Below are 14,928 nucleotides of genomic sequence, written 5' to 3'. Positions count from 1 at the left end.
GAAAAAGTGAGTGTTGGCCAGTGATTTTATTTCAAGTCTTTAGATTCTATACAACAGACTAATTCAAGACTTAATCCCTCAGTTGTTGAATAGCATCTTATTTCTATTTATAGTCTCCTCTATCCCCTACCTCCTGCAAAAAGTAAACAATCCAACAAAGCCCTCCTGATACCACCTAAGGAGCTTAATTCAGCTTGGCAAAACTTCATATTTACATTGGGAATTTGCACTTAACTTTGGACATCGTGGACAGATTTTTGCATGATGTGTATTGTAGGTCATGTTAAGAAAGCATTCAGTGGATTGGAACAAGATTCAGCTGATGCTACCCACATAAACATTGCAAACCACTAATTACATTTCTATTTAATGAAGAAAAATGTATAAACAATTTCCATTTGCAAAAATCAGTGATTTCAACTGGGTGGAATTCTGCAACTGCCTCTTCATCAAGCAGCCAAGCTGGGTAGCCACTGCCTTCTTTATGAATACTGAATAGGGGCATTATATCCTTACAGAAAATGCATATGGGTAAGGACAGGTCTTCTTTTATGCACACAACAAGAACACCAACACAAGCGGAGTGTGTTTGTTTTCTACCACTCATGTAGATGTCAAGAAGTAATTTATACCAATGATATAAATGAGACATTCCGTCGTCTCTCATCAAAACAGCCCTTCAGCTGAAGCCAGTTGCACCTGTATAAATGCAAAATCACATGTGGTACATAAAGTTTTCTTTCTGGTATTTCAGAAATAGGTTTATGTTCCCTGTGGAGCAGGTGGCATCAATGCTGCATGAGGAACAACTATTTCCATGTATGCTACTGTTCTTCTCAGCTGTAGGCATGTTTCAACATGGAATCATAATTTTTCATTCCTGAGACCTATAAAGCAATACTTTAAAAAAAAAAATGGGTGCAAAACCCATTGGTCAGAGCTTCTGCTATGTCTCCATCCCTGTTTTCACTCCTTTGCTGATGTCCAGCTTTTCAGACTGCACCACATTTGCATTCTGAAACCAGTGAAACCAGATATACTGCCCACTCAGTCCATTAGCTATTTGCTAAGCATATCTCCAGGATATTAAGTAAAAAAAAAAAAAACTCTCTGCAGATGTAGACCATGTAAGTATCTCTGGCAGCAGCAAGTTTCCAGCAAGTGGTTCAACAGCTCTTGCCATGTATTTCTACTAATCAAAAATAAGACCGATCAAGGGTGGCCAGACTACTTGGGACAGAATACCATAACACTGCATTCTAACCTTGGATTTAACTAAGTAGCAAAGGGGGAATTCAGCTTCTAATAAAAGACATCACCTCATAACTTCCATGTCAATAGACCACATCTATCTAGGTCTTTTGCCAGTGAAAACCTTCACACGGGAGAATGTTCAGCAGATAAATCTGTATTCAATACCCTAAGCTTTTTTTTCTGCTTCTTTCATTTTAATGCTTATAAATACGTTTAAGATATTCTTAAATTCTAACCATGCTTCACAGAATAATTTTCCTGTTTACTTATCTCTTCCTTTGTGGTTAATATGGCAGTCCCAGTAAACAGTCCAAGGAGCTATGAGAGAGGTTAAGTAAACAGAAGGCTTGTGAGTATGCCTTGGTATGAGAGCATAGAATCATATAGGTTGGAAAAGACCTCTGAGATCATCTAGTCCAACTGCCCACTTACTATCAATACTGCACACTAAACCATGTCGCTAAGTACAAGATCTGTCCTTTCCTTAAACACCTCCAGGGACGGTGACTCCACCACTTCTCTGTTTAGACCTATGCATTTTGGTGTAGTAATCACAAGTCCTGGTCTGCAGCCCCAGCTCTTTCATTGACTTTCCACACAACAATGGCCATTTTTATTCCAAGGAAAGTACCTACAGTGCACACAGTATCATTCAGAGTATATAGGTCAGAGTGGACTTGGCAAGCTCTGTTCAGCTGAAGACAGTACTGAAACAGCAAAAGGAATGTGGGGGTTTGCTTTGTTTTCTTCAAGGACAGAAGTACACCGGAAGCAAGCAGGATAAAACTTGCACATACCCTATTCAGATAAGGGCTCTCCTACACATTTCTCTCATCAGTACCTAATTTGCTCAGGAGGAAGGTCCAGAGAAGACTAAAAAGCTCCAAGTAAAGGGCCTTTCCTTCACACTTAACCACTGTGAATGTGGCAGAGCACTGCAGCTGGAAGTCATTTCTGTCTCATGGTACACCAGTATGCTGCATGAAGCAGGTTGGCGTTCTCAGATCAGCTCTGTGGGGCACAATGCTGCATCATCACCGGTAGTAATTAGCGCTTGCAGGAGTCACAGGAGTGTTAGCTTCTGTTGCACTTTTTGTGGACAATATCACTAGCTTCACCTCAGATAGTGAACAGCAAGAACCCAGTAAGAGACTGAGAAAAGACTTCCAACCAAGTGTGAGTTGAGAGCTCCCTTTTAAAGAAGTGGGTAGGACCATTTAAAGCATTTCTCATATTGTACTGCCTTCTCTCCCGCCAGTTTTGGCCAATAGATTGCCTAATTATGATCATTCTGCTTCTTCAGTAAAATAAAAATGAAAATTAACACAGTTAACACTACATAACTCCACAGTCTTAAAATGGTTTTCCTCTGTCAGCAGGAGTGCCCCAAGCCAAATTGCAGCCACATTACAATGAATCTTTCTGTAACACACCTGTAAACTTAACCCTTTCAAAGTCTGAGTAAAGCAAAAATCATCTGTAACCAGTGTTTACACTGCTAGGAAATCCTGCTACAATCCAGGGAGCTGTGTTAAATTCAAACCCTAAAACACATTTCAAAGTGTGCACAAAGAAGTTGTAGACCGTGGTTCTGCACACACTAGAACTTCAGGTGCTGCTGTGCTGGAGAGCAGGGAACAGGACCACCAGAACATGAGCAGCAAGAAACTGTGAAGACAAAACCTTTCCCCCCAGACTTTCTCCACTCTTAATCAATGTCTGTCACTTCTTTAGCCATGTTTCCTCATACACCACACAAATGCAATGCTTACCTCACAGCTGTTAACTGGTGCTATAGCGTCTTACTAACCAGCAGGCAAAGTAACATCTCTGCTGGATTTGGGAAAATCTGAAGCTCTTTCTTCCTTACAATAGAGCACAGATGCCTTTGAGAGTTTTGCAAGATTCAGTTAAGTTGAAGGCTGAGCTAGGAGGACATAATATTGTGCAATTCTGAAGAACAGTTTGACTAAAACATATGATTCTTATTTCACTGCTTGCTTTGATAGCTTCAAGGCAGAATAATTGTACAGGTGGTGCTTTTGTCTGAGCTGGATTGACAATAATCAACACAACTACTCTTTTAATTTGATACGGTTGAAATGAAGAACAAAAATACTGAAGCTAGCCACAGAACAGGCTGACTCTTCCGTATTTCTTACCCATCTCACTGAGGAAACATAAGAAATCCAGTCAGGAGGAAACTCATCACAGCACTCAGAAAAATGAGATACTTCTCTGACCCTTCCTGGCAAGTTATCCCTTCCTTTCATTTTGGATTTGCACAGGTGCTATTAAAAGCAGAATATGACCCCCATCTCCCAGGTGGCCTGATGCATTTACTGCGATGTGCAGGTATGCCCATATAATTTATATGGATGCAAAGTACATTCCCCAAACTAAAACCCTCTCCCAGAGAGTATCCCTAGGTCTTTGACTGATTTTGGCCTCATTTACTCCCTTGCAAATGAAAACCAGTTCCATCAAAGTCAGTGAGGTAACACTTGTATTAAACTAGTGTGAGATCATGTCAAAGGTCCACAATAAACCAGCTGCCATTAACTCTTCTATGAGTTTCCATTCATTAGGTATTTTTTGCTTGAATTCATATGTGCAATATCCATAGGCCAAGAAACACATTTTAGAATGATAGCTATTTCCGCCTGCTAAAAACTAGAAAGTGTAGCAAACTATCCCAATCCTCACTGAGAAACTACAGCTTATTGTATTTTGTTAATAAACAGAGGTGTTTATGGACAAAACACGTGTGAATATACTTTAGGGAGTCATCTCACACTGTACAGAGAATGGGACAAGATGACCTAATATGTCTTTCCCAGGTTTTCAGTTTGGGATTTCCTTTTTTTTTTTTTTTTTTAAATGCCTATAGCCTCTGGTATTTTATTTTAAAATGGGGGGAAAAACCTTGAACTTAAAGATTTAAATTCAGCCTCAGCAATACTTAAGCACTGAACCAAGATTGATTAAACCATTTCTATGCCTTCTGATGCCAACAGACTTTCCATCAGTGCCTTTCCATTGCCATGAAGGGTCACAGGAGAGACAGAAATAACATACTCAGATTGTAATGTTTTTTCCAGTTCACCACACTGTTTCCAGACTTTCACAACTGTGTAACTGTTTTGTCATATAAGTCAGATTCACAGTCTGCCACCACTTCAATCTGTTCATCAAAACGAAACCTATTTCCTACACATATAGTAAATTCCTTTTATTTCTTACTAACACACAGTGATACTTATCAGACACTGATACAGAAGTAAAACACCTCCCCTCGTATTAATATTAAATTTTCTATATACTGACTCCAAGAAAGGAGTTCATATCTGTTACAGAAGGCAGTGAAAAAAAAATAAGTACTGCTTCTTTTGTAACACCTTTTGGTTTGTTGGAGCAGATGGTCTAGGAAGGACAGTAACTTTTTGGTTTGACGGGTGAAGCAATAAACATCATTACTGACTGTGGAAATTCTTTGTTGGACAACAGACTAAAAAATCTTAAGCCAATTCAAAAGGGAAGAGTATTCTTCTAATAAACAAACATAAATAAAAAGCTTTTCTTGTACAATGACAACTTTGAAAGTCTTTACTAAAAGACACCTACAAGTAAAGGAGAACTCCCAGTCATGGACAATGCAGAGCAGCAGAGTTTAACTTCTGCAAAGCTTCTCCACTGGCAGCCAGTATGAGACTGCACAAACATGAAACTCAGACACAAATCTCTTAGACTCCAAAGTATGCATCATTTACCTGTCTCTTAAAAGAGGAAAAAGGAAAACAAAGTAGCCTCACATATTATTTTTGGGCTCAAGAAGACTGAAGATGCTAAAAACCGAAGAAATAAAAATTTCTTCAACCATGCAAGAATACTTATTGTTCTCAATTTGCTTATTAACCAAGGGCTTTTCACAAAGGTTCCAGGAGGCACTTACAAGCTGATATAATAGAAGGTCTCTCACTGTCCAAATCCTGGGTGAAGAAATACGAAAGAGAACTGTTATTTAGTTATTCTGGTCTCTAAATTGGTTTTCCGCAGATCCTTTCAATAGCCAGAAAACAGAAGCAGCAATCTGTATTACTATCACACAACTGGGCTGTCAAAACCTGTCAGTGCTTCTTTAGCCACATTAGGGTTCCTCACTGGGCATCAGTCTTATAAACCACAGCTCCATGTTAACAGTCAAATGATGTTTCCTCAGAAGAACCGCCATCCAGAGATGAAAAGCAACACTATCTCAAAGTAGGCCTGTACCCTCCAGCTCTTTGACATAAAATATCGTGATCCTTCTGATGATGCTGAGGGTGTTGGTTTCATCTTTAAGAAAGCAATACATTGAAAAGAAAAAAGAAAAAAAAAAACTTCTCAGTGAAGGAAAGTATCAGAAACTATCACAAAGGACCACATGTTGTGGTTTAAGCCAACAAGTGGCTGAGCACCAGTCTTTTGCTCACTCCCCCTCCTTCCCAGTGGGATGGGAGAAAGAATCAGGAAAAAAATAAGTAGAACTCGTGGGTTGAGATAAAAGTATTTACTAAGATAGACAAAAGGAAAAGGATAATAGTTATGACTACATATATGTGTATATATGAAGAATGTATATAACAAGTGATGCACAAGCAATTGTTCACCAGCCCCCAGCCAATGCCCAGCTAGCCCCCCCAGCAGCAGAAGAGAGCAAAATGAGCTCCCACTCCCTTCAAAATTCATTCTACATGACATCATATGATATGGAATATCCCTTTGGTCAGCTTCAGTAAGCTGTCCTAATTCTGTTCCCTCCCAGCTCCTTGGGCCCTTCGCTGAGAATGGTCTTAGCTCTGTACAGCACTGCTTAGCAGCAACTGTAAACATTGGTGCATTATCAACATTGTTTTTCTATTAGAACCAAAAACATAGCATGATACCACTCTAAAGAACATGATTCCATCTCAGCTGAAACTAAGACACCACCAAACAGAAAGACTAATTTTCCTTACCACTAGGAACAGAAACAATGGTGTGCGTCAAAAAAACAGTGGTGATGAGAAGCTAAACCATCTGAAGTCTGAAAGAAAGTCTACTTCACCAACACTGACAAAAAAGTCATATTACCAGTTACACTGATTGGAAGCTGCAGAGGCCCAGATGTGTATGAAAACAGATGTTTAACTACAGATCTGTCACAGGGCCATGGTACTTCTTGAAACTAACACTACAATTTTTGAGGAACAGAAGAATGAATTCAAATCTAGCCAACTGTCCCATGACCAGCTACATCATCTGAAGAGTCAACCACATTAATTTAAAAATACTCAAAATACGAGTAACTGGATGATGCCAACAATGTAAACCCATAAGGGTTTACATTAAAATGACAGCAGCTTAAAGGATCCCATCTATAACCTCTAAATCTATCAATATGACACAAACATCATATTTGTAAGGCTCATGACAAATAAAAAAATGCACAGGAATCTTCAGCATGGAGGGAACACCATGTAGTTCCATTGCTGTTGTTGCTTATGTGTCCTTGGGAAATGAAAAGCAACTAGGCTGACTATTTACTCCCCTTGATTTTGATGTCAGAGAAAGTACTAAACCGTAAAGAAAACAAACTGAAAAATGAGAATGTAAACACAACTGTGTTCTAACGACTTCACATCTTAATGTCATCTGCATAGGGTTTCACTGCAGGAACTGATGTGCTGGGAGGAAAATCCCTCAGGGTGCATGCAGCACTTGGGAGCCCTAATACAACTCCCATCCAAAGCACGCTGCTCCTGCCCTCCCCCCAGACTCATCTCTGTTCATGCACACCCGTTTCCTATTTGATGCACTCCTGTGATCCTACCGCTGTTTCTGAAACATTGGCATTTAATCATTGCTTTTGTTAATGTCAGTGTTTTATACCTGGGGTGAGAATAAGATTTTGTCTGCTAATCCCAGCCTGTAGTCATATAAACCCACAAGAGATATGCTGAAGACAGAAGAGCTACATTTATTTATACTGTTAGAGGAAATGTCTTTTTCTTGTTTGGGTTGTGTAAGGCGAAGGAGAGGAAATAGGCTCGTGTGTCTGGTTTTATGGAGGGAGGATTAAGTGGCAAAACAAACCTACTGCCGTTTGCATGGATCTAAATAAAGGAACAAAAAAAAAGAAAATAGTCACAGAGCTTTTTAATAACACACAGTGGAGAAAACGACAAACAAGCTGCAAACAATAGTTGCTGCTTTTCTTTTTTATTGTCCCAAACCCTTGCTCCTTGACTGCATACTGTATCCACTGAATAAGACATTTACTATTGTGGCTGCAGTGAATGAATGTCCGGCCTTTCCCATTTATGGCAGGGCCTTTTAATCACCAGGGAGCAAATGAGCAGTGGAATTTATACTGGCCTATTGGTTTACCAGCATCCTCTCTTTTATGAAATATCATTTCCCTATCCTTCATGGGATGTATAGAAAGCAAAACAAAAAGGGATGGATTCTGAAACTCTGATTTACATTATGATAACTGAGATCAGACCCAATGTGTATTTTTTAAAACTGAAATAAGGTTTACAACACCACACAGCTGCTGAAGTAAGATCAGAATCAGACCAGCCACTGCCCAGGTTAAAACATCTCCCTCCTTTTCACCAATACAGTGACAGCAGAACTCAGACAACCCATGTGTTAAGTTACAGGGAGTAGCAGAGGGGAACTCTTCAGCTGGCCTGCTTTTGTTAATGCAATATACATTAGCCACATAAATGCTTTTGTCCATCATCAGAATTTCCTAAGGACTCTTATTCATATTTACAGCAATTAAAATGCTGCACATCAGTCTTTATAACCCAGTTTATTTGAAGTCGGTTGAATTAGATTGAAATCCCTAACTTCCATGGCAGGATGTGGCCATGTGTATAGAGTATGCTGTTCCCACAGCACTACAAAGTGGCAAACCCTCTCCTTTCATCTCCCTTCCCCTCCCCTCTGGACCTAGAACCACAGCACAGCCCCTGTGCAGGATGACATCCTGGAGCACCAGCAGCAGAGAGGCTCAGCTCTGGAGGTAAATGAGAGTTGGCCTAACATTTCCCTGGAGCTCAGAGCTAACACAGCTCACTCTCGTTTCCACAATTCATGGCCAAGCCCAAGGAATTTCTTTCCCAAACTTATGAGCCTTAACCAGACAGGAATGAAGCCAAATTCTCCTCATGGCTTTGAATCTGCTGAGAAAAAGCAGGTTATCACCAGATCATTATTTTAGGGGAAAGGGAAGATGCAGATTGAAACCGTTCTAGATACAAGTTCTTGTACTAGACAGCAGTGATTTGGGCTATGCAACAAGTTCTGCTGGGTTCTCTGGAAAGGTGAGGAATTAGAGAAGTCCTGCCTTTGCTTCTGGGATCAGAGAGAGGTTTTACTGGTGTGAACACTGTGGCTGAAATAAAAAAAAAAATGGAGAAGGGAGGAGGACCATTTTACCATTAGAGAGCTCACTGTCAAAGAAAAGAATGAAGTGGGAAGAAGTTAGTAACTAACATGCCCTGTGGCAGTCACAGAAAGAGAAGGGGAACATCAAAGCCCTGCAAATAAGAAACAAACAGGGACCAATCTCAGTCCCTCCACATGGGCACAGCTCCCTTTGAAGCCGGCTGGCAGAGACTTGTGCCAGGCCACAGGGCCTGGCCCAGCCCCACAGCCACTGCTGCTCCGGGGTGGGAGGCGAAGCGAGCTTCCGGCACATCCTGAGTCCCACAGACATGCGGGGATCGCGAAAGGCAACTTTTCCTCATTCCGAGTTACTCAGTTCCTAGCGGTGCACAGTTAGCCGTGCCCCATTGATCCCCACACACACTGAGGAAGAATGATGACCTGTGCAGACAGGGGACATGCATGTGCACACACGCCTGTGTGTGAAGACATGGCCTTGCTGCTGTTAGCAAGAGCCCTCCTTTCCCATGTATTTGTCTGCCTACACTGTCACTTTCCTGAATAGATCCCAAACCAGAGCATTTACAGCGAAACCTTATCTCCACAAATCTATTTATAACCCTTCTATGAGCTAAATTCCAAAGATTTTTTTCCCCATTTAAGGACATGAACCAGAAAATGTGGAAACAGGTGGGTTCCACTTTGCCTCACACCCTCCACAGCAAGTCCCATGGGAAATTCTCTTTATTTGTATTCTGTACACAAGAGGTTGTGGAAACACGCCATGATTTCCATTGCTTGAAACCTTCCCCTCCCATTTTCCCCACTGCAGTCCACCCCCAGGAGGTACAGTATTGAATGCTCCCATAACATGAAGTTGGGCAAGCAGACAAAGACTAGCAGCATGGCCAGGAGTTTCTGTTCCAAGCTGATGACACTCTAACAAGGCTGTCAGCAAAAGATGTCATCTTGCGGTTCTGGTACCTGCACAAATACTTCACTGGAGGATGCAACACTCTCAGGTGCAGCAAGTGCACTTATATCTGCAAATACTGGAGAAATCCCATCCAGGCATTTCAGCTCAGTGTCACAGCACTGAGCTTGGCCCACTTTCAACTGCTTTCACTGTGCTTCTGGGTTTTTATGCCTGCACTCTAAAAAAAAGAGTTCTAGGGAAATATGTAACTGCAAACAAGCCAAAATGTGTACGTTCTCACTAAGAAATAAATTAAAAATAAGGTATTCCAATCAATCAAAATTGAAATCAATCAAAAATAAGGCCAGTGCTTAAACTTGGATTACAGGATTACAAATTATTTATAAATGCTCAGTAGCCTCATGGGCTAAATAGAAAACAGCAAAGATTATCCTGAGGCCTTAAGACTCAAAAACAGACACACAGCCATTAGGTGACTCACCAGGTATTTATGACCACAGGAAAAAAAATCAAATGACCACAGCAGTTTGAGATCTGGCCTTCTTTTTCCTCTCCCTCTTTCCCTCATTTACCCAGTTATTTGCTACTGCAAGTCAGCAGAACAGACCCAGTGAGCACTTTGTTCTGGCTTCAGCACAGACCCCCTAAACACACCAGCAGGCACGATCTTCTGCTCAGGAGGTTCCAGTTAGCAATGCTTGAGAAGAGGGACTGCTAATGCTACTATTTGCTTGGCAGCCCAGCTGCCAGCCCCACACCACTTATCAGGACTATGCACAGATCCAAAGAAAAATGAAGTAGTTTCCTACTCTGGATGTAAACCATATTGCTAGCATAGCAGGGCTAGCAGCTAGCTGACAGCGCTACATGCCCTAATCTTGGTTAATCTAATTTGTTTCAAGAAAAGAACAAGCTCCCCCGGGGGTGGGAGGGATCCCAAATTACAATGTACTGTGTGTCCTTCCCCACTACGCTAGCTGAAATGTACCAGAGCTTTAGGAAAACCAAAGAGAAATAGTTACATAGTCCAACCATCCTATGACCTCAGTGTTCCACCCCAAAAGGTCAAACCTAATCTGATCTTCAAATGCCTCTGAGTCAAATTTCAGCCCTAGCAAAATTCTTGACAAACCGTTTGGAGGCATGCAACAGCCACAACCTCCTGGAGAGCACCAGCACCCCAGGAGAGGTTCTGGTGTGTAGGTGGGTGACTTGTTTCCAGCACAGTTGTGCTCCAAATCCATTCTCAGCAGCCCTAGAAACCCAGGGGTTTCAAACCACACAAGAGCTAGGAACAAAACCAGAAGCTGGCCCTTGTGTATGAACATTTCTAAAGGTGAGCAATCGAGTGAGGAACAGTTTTCCTGATATGAGCTTCCAGGAGGTAGTTACTAAGAGGAGACAATTTTAAAAGAATGGACGTTTTCTTTGAAGATGGACTCCTACTCTTTGCAGCCACAGGCCTGTCTGCCTCAGGCTTTGTGCAGCTGGAGCCCAACCCTGCAAGCTCCCCATAAAGCTCCCTGGAAAGGCAACAAGAGGCTCACAAGGCTATGCTTCGCATTCTGCCCAGTTACCTTTTTTGGTGCTTTCTTAGGTGCCCAGGAGAGTCCAGACAAGCCCTGCAGATGGACAGCTAATGCTACTGTCTGGCCCTCTCTTTCTTATGCATATATGGTTTCCCGTCCCTCTTGATGTGTAGTAATTAAATGCACTAAGCTGTCCCCTTAGCAGATAGAGGTTAACATCTCCACTGGTCTCTGGTAAAAATTTGAACATGAGCACCCAATTGAATGGGTTTCATGTGAGAAGCTACAGAGAAATCAAATTATTTTAAGTGGTCCCAAGGCATTCAAAATCCTGTTTGTCCTGCAGGAAGGAAGGGAGAGAGCAAAGGCTCACCTCTCTGCAATAGAACAGATCCCCTTGGGAAGCAAAACCTCTTCAGGGCAAGCAGCATTTTAAGCCTCCACAAGAGCAAGGAGTGGTTTTTACACACGACAACACAGATTAAGGTGTACAGCAGCACCACACAGAGCACGTGTACACAGTCACCTCTGCCAGACAATAAAAAAAGCTGAACCAGCATCAGCATTACCACAAGAATACAGGTTGCATTGCCCTTTTCCACCTGCACAAGCCACCCAAAGCCTGGAAAACCACAGTCACATCAATTAAGAGGTGCCCTAATGCACATCATTCAGAGTGGAATTTTTTTTTTTTTTTTGCTTTGGTTTTCATTCAAGCACACAAAAAAACAACTCCAACCCTTCTACTGTGTGGCAGTGTCTGGCTCTGCAGTGATCACCCCGTGCAGCAGGGCTACTGCTGCACACAGAGAAGGGCAAAACAGAGAGCACTCCTTGCCTGGCTTTTGATAGACTCTTCCTGGCATCTTACTCCTTGTGCAACAGAAGCTACATCCCAGCAGGCAGCCAGCAAAGGGAACCTTGCCATATCTTTCTGGTCTCACCAGCTGGAATCAGCAGCACCGATAATAACGCTGTCTAGGTTCAGATGGTTGCTGACCAGCATGTCTCCCTGCTGTGTATGGCCCTGGAACTGAGTCTTCAAGGAATAAGAAATCTTCATGTTTTAATGGACCTCAATTTTTCCTCTAGTGTCAGCCAGCAGAACTCAGAGGCACCCTTTCCTTTCAAATCACTTAGCTTTCAGTGATGTGATTGCGTGGTCTGCCAGTGCCAGGGAATAAATAAAAGCACTAGCAAAGTTACCCCTTTCTTAGGCTGCCCTGCGTCAGAAAATTACTGTGAGCATCTAAAGTGGCAAATACAGAAAATCCCTATTCTCCTAACGCACCCTTAGGCTACTCATTGTCAAAGAGCATTCAAACGAGACGTGACCCTCCTAGCATCAGAGTCTGCATCTGTTAGTGAAGGTATTGATTTCACCAAGACTAATCTAGTGAATGAAAGGTGTGGAATTGATCTGCTTGTCATCACATGCTGCAACAAAGAGGACTCTTCAAAAAATATATATTATTTCAATTTCATATCTTGTTCACAGGGAAGCACAAAGTGTTTCTCCCCTCACAATAGTTATTTAGCTATTATGTTAACATTTGCAGGCTTGCTATCAAAGATACCTGCCTATCAGAAGGCTTCCCAAAGAAAGGCAGACCTGCACTTTCGCAAGTATCTTGAGAACAGAGCTCAGTCCTGCTTTACTTTAAAGGCAAATTAATTTGGCAAATAGACTGCTTACTTCCTTGAAGCATCACTCCACTTGGTAATTTAGGTTAAAACAGTCTGTTTGATTGGTTTGGGTGTATGCAGTTTTAGAATCCCACCCTGTCTCTTGATGGCAGGAGAAAAGGGTATGACATTCATCTGGAGATGCTCGCACAGCAGCCTACTGCTGTATTTAGTGAGACTGAGAAAGAATGGATACAGGGTCTCAGGGTTCTTTGATGGCAATTCATTCAAGCACAATCATTCACAGTATGATATCTAAAATAGACAACTTATTGCAAATACATATTTTTCACAGAAGAAACACTCTCCCAGCCTACTTTCTTTGAGCTGCAGCCAAGGAGGGAACGGGTTATTTTCACAAACTGTTCTCCTATATGACTATTAGCAAGAGCAGAGTTCACAGATAGACAAAATTACATAAAAGCTGCATACTCTGAAAAGAAATAGTCCACAAAAAGTCATTTTAAGAGTTCTCTTGTTCAGTTTTCCATATGATATGTCATATGACATACGAGAAGAACCAACTCTAGCACTAGCCAGGGGTTGGCAGTTTGGTCAATGTCTGTCTCTCCCAAGTATCAGTCTGCAACTAGCATCATTCCTCCCTTCATTTTCCCAGCCCTCTCCCTGAGAAGTTCCCTACTGCAGAGAACACCATGCCAGCAGCAGCCAGCCTTGCACTATTTGCTGCAGACTACCCAAGCATAGCAAAGGAGCTGGAAAGGAGTGCAGCCTGCTCACCGGCTCTGCAAGCCATGGTCTGACTGACACCAACACAGAGCAAGACTTTTAAGAGCTCCAGTCCCACCCAAGAGCATTTTTTTCTCCCCCTTTTAGCAGGAAAGACAGTTTCACAGGAAAATTTCTGGCAGTGCGCTGCTGTGCATGCTGAAGGCTGAAAACAAAAACGGATGCTGTCTATTGTCAACAATATTTCTGTGAAAAGCTGCCATGACAGACATCTGCTGCAGCAAGCATCGGATCGGTTACGCTAACCAGAGCTTTACTCTATCCATATCAGTTACAGAGGGAGGCTGCCTTTGCAGTCTGAAAGCCCGAGTATTAAGTTGCAAAATAAAAGCAATTCACTGAGCATTACCACACCAAAGACCTTCTTATTGCAATTCCTTTCTTATATGTAAAGAAAAAATATGGAAATTGTAGGCTGTCGTCCCGCTGACAGTCCCGCTGCAGGATCCCACACAGAGTGGGACCCTGCCCTGCTCCCGGCGCCTTGCCCCGCATTGGAGTCTGCCAGTGGGTGAGTGAGCAGCCCTGCACAGCCCAGCACAGAACTGCCCCCTCGGCTCCCCGTGAACATCTGGACAGAGGGGCAACAGGGAGAGGAAGAGAGGAAAAAGAGTATCTGAGCCTCTCGGAGCGTTTCCACGGCTCGTCAGGTTTTGCATGCTGCTTAATCTCTAGCCACGACGCAAACGCAGTCAGACCAGCTCACTCCCCGACAAATACATATGGTAAGCCCTTACCTCTGCGGTGAAAAGTTTTCAACTAGTAGGAAGGAAATGAATAACTGGCTGCTTGGGCAGGAGCGCAGCAAGAAAGGCACACCAGCAGCCTCACACACAGCCCTATTCAATAAAACTACAGCCTTGCCTTGGCCCCTCCCAAAAGTCAATGCTAAGTGAATACATATCCCTTATGTTTACAATTGGCAGGCAGCGGTATGCATTGTCCTCAATTTATTCTAATAGGCAGCCAATGGCTACGCACAAGCCAAGGTGGGTTCAGCCTGCCTGCAGAGATGCCTGTCATTCCCTAGGCATGCTCAGGAAGCCACTCATCAGAAAACCAAGACCTAAAAAGCTCCGAAAATTCATGCAAGCTGCCAAAACTGTCTTGCTACATGCCCTTTTTTGGTTATCCTTAGCAGGGCCTCTGAAAGTAAATCCTCTGTCAGGAACAATCATAAGAAATGTTAATCTTGGAGAAAGAGGCTGTCTTGTTGAATGCAAACGGAGCTTAAAAAAGGAAGTACACTGAATGGAAAGGAGCACAGTAAACATACTTACTTTCTGCACCAGGTTTTTAAAAATCAAATATATAATTCCTCTATAGCAAAACTTTATTGTGTGTGTGTGTGTG

At 42.3% G+C, this 14,928-nt stretch overlaps 1 protein-coding gene across 3 annotated transcripts in view; it reads right to left on the bottom strand.

The window, feature by feature from the left end:
• The window catches only part of CALD1 (caldesmon 1), a 187,712-nt gene extending 173,144 nt beyond the window's left edge, over window positions 1-14,568 (bottom strand). Inside the window, exon 1 of one of the 3 annotated variants that reach the window (XM_021390571.1) lies at window positions 14,313-14,568. The gene's annotated coding sequence lies outside the window, so the exon portion shown is untranslated. The remainder of the gene's footprint in view (window positions 1-14,312) is intronic. The other 2 variants (XM_021390531.1, XM_021390551.1) reach the window with 2 other exon arrangements.

Source organism: Numida meleagris, chromosome 1 (genome assembly GCF_002078875.1).
Source record: "Numida meleagris isolate 19003 breed g44 Domestic line chromosome 1, NumMel1.0, whole genome shotgun sequence".
Classification (NCBI taxonomy): Eukaryota; Metazoa; Chordata; class Aves; order Galliformes; family Numididae; genus Numida; species Numida meleagris.
Note: the sequence above shows the minus strand (reverse complement) of the source record. Positions and strands in the feature narration are given on the sequence as shown.